Here is a 2,255-nt window from a genome sequence, read left to right on the forward strand (position 1 = left end):
GGCAGAGTGAGCAGTTTAATTGTGTGTGTGTGTGTGTGTGTGTGTTGGTTGTTGTGTTGTCTGAGAAAGCTCTTAAAAGTGAGAGAGTATTGATTAGATTCCAACAGACAATTAATCAATTCATTAACCAATTGGCTCCCTGTCCTTCAAAGGGTCTACTCTGCACAGTTAAGTGATTTTTAATTAGCTAACATTCGCCAAGGTTCAAACACCGGAGAGGGAGGGATGTGTGTTTCTGTGTGTGTGTGTTTGTATGCATTACAGTGTGTTTATTACACTGTGCCAAGGACGGTGTAGCACACTTTCTGATTAGTGTGTGTGTGTGTGTGTGTGTGTGTGTGTGTGTGTGTGTGTGTGTGTGTGTGTGTGTGTGTGTGTGTGTGTGTGTGTGTGTGTGTGCATGTGCGAGCGCGTGCGAGTGTGTTCTTTCTGCCAGATCTCTGCCTTCCAGGGGCCACCAGGTCGAGATCCTGCCAGCCAGATCACCTTGTACCCTGCCAGCCACACTTTTCTCTCTTGCTTCAGATGGACTGTCTGAATAACACACACACACACACACACAAACACAAACACACACACACACACACACACACACACACACACACACACACACACACACACACACACACACACACACACACACACACACACACAAACACGCACAAGCTGAAGAAGATGGCAGCTATACCATGTCGGGTGTCCCAGCACAAAATGCACCACTTAACGCTTGATAAGAGACAGAAAGACAATGAGAGAAAAAGAGACAGAATGAGCCAAAAAACGAAAGAAGAGATGTTCTATGCTCATCCATTGTCGAGGATTCTCTATGCCTGCTCTTGTTAAGCTGCTGCAATGGGATTTTCTTAGCTGAATTATAGTCAGATTTGTAGCCAGAGAGAGATGTTAAAAAGCCACACTGTTCTCTAGAGAGAGAGAGAGAGAGAGAGAGAGAGAGAGACAGAGAGAGAGAGAGAGAGAGAGGGATGTTAAAATCCAGACTGTTCTGAGAAAGAGGGAGATGTTATAATGCCAGACTGTTCTCTGAGAGAGAGAGAGAGAGAGAGAGAGAGAGAGAGATGTTAAAATCCAGACTGTTCTGAGAAAGAGGGAAATGTTAAAATGCCAGACTGTTCTGAGAAAGAGAGAGATAGTAAAATGCCAGACTGTTCTGAGAAAGAGAGAGAGATAGTAAAATGCCAGACTGTTCTGAGAAAGAGAGATGTAAAAATGCCAGACTGTTCTGAGAAAGAGAGAGATGTTAAAATGCCAGACTGTTCTGAGAAAGAGAGAGATGTAAAAATGCAAGACTGTTCTGAGACAGAGAGAGATGTAAAAATGCCAGACTGTTCTGAGAAAGAGGGAGATGTTAAAATACCAGACTGTTCTGAGAAAGAGAGAGATGTTAAAATGACAGACTGTTCTGAGAAAGAGAGAGAGATGTTAAAATGACAGACTATTCTGATAAAGAGAGAGATGTAAAAATGCCAGACTGTTCTGAGAAAGAGAGAGAGATAGTAAATTGCCAGACTAATCTGAGAAAGAGAGAGAGATGTTAAAATGCCAGATTGTTCTGAGAAAGAGAGAGAAAGCAAAAGAGAGAGATGTTAAAATGCCAGACTGTTCTGAGAAAGAGATGTTAAAATGCCAGACTGTTCTGAGAAAGAGAGAGATGTTAAAATGCCAGACTGTTCTGAGAAAGAGAGAGATGTTAAAATGCCAGACTGTTCTGAGAAAGAGAGAGATATGTTAAAATGCCAGACTATTCTGAGAAAGATGGAGATATGTTAAAATGCTAGACTGTTCTGAAAAACAGGGAGATGTTAAAAGGCCAGACTGTTCTGAGAAAGAGAGAAAGAGTTTAAAATGCCAGACTGTTCTGAGAAAGAGAGAGAGATGTTAAAATGCCAGACTAATCTGAGAAAAAGCGAGAGAGAGATGTTAAAATGCCAGATTGTTCTGAGAAAGAGAGAGATGGAAAAATGCCAGACTATTCTGAGAAAGAGAGACTGTTAAAATGCCAGACTTTTCTGAGAAAGAGAGAGATGTTAAAATGCCAGACTGTTCTGAGAAAGAGAGAGATGTTAAAATGCCAGACTGTTCTGAGAAAGAGAGAGATCTGTTAAAATGCCAGACTATTCTGAGAAAGATGGAGATATGTTAAAATGCCAGACTGTTCTGAGAAAGAGGGAGATGTTAAAAGGCCAGACTGTTCTGAGAAAGAGAGAAAGATGTTAAAATGCCAGACTGTTCTGAGA

This window comes from Salvelinus fontinalis, chromosome 24, assembly GCF_029448725.1.
Source record: "Salvelinus fontinalis isolate EN_2023a chromosome 24, ASM2944872v1, whole genome shotgun sequence".
Taxonomy (NCBI): Eukaryota; Metazoa; Chordata; class Actinopteri; order Salmoniformes; family Salmonidae; genus Salvelinus; species Salvelinus fontinalis.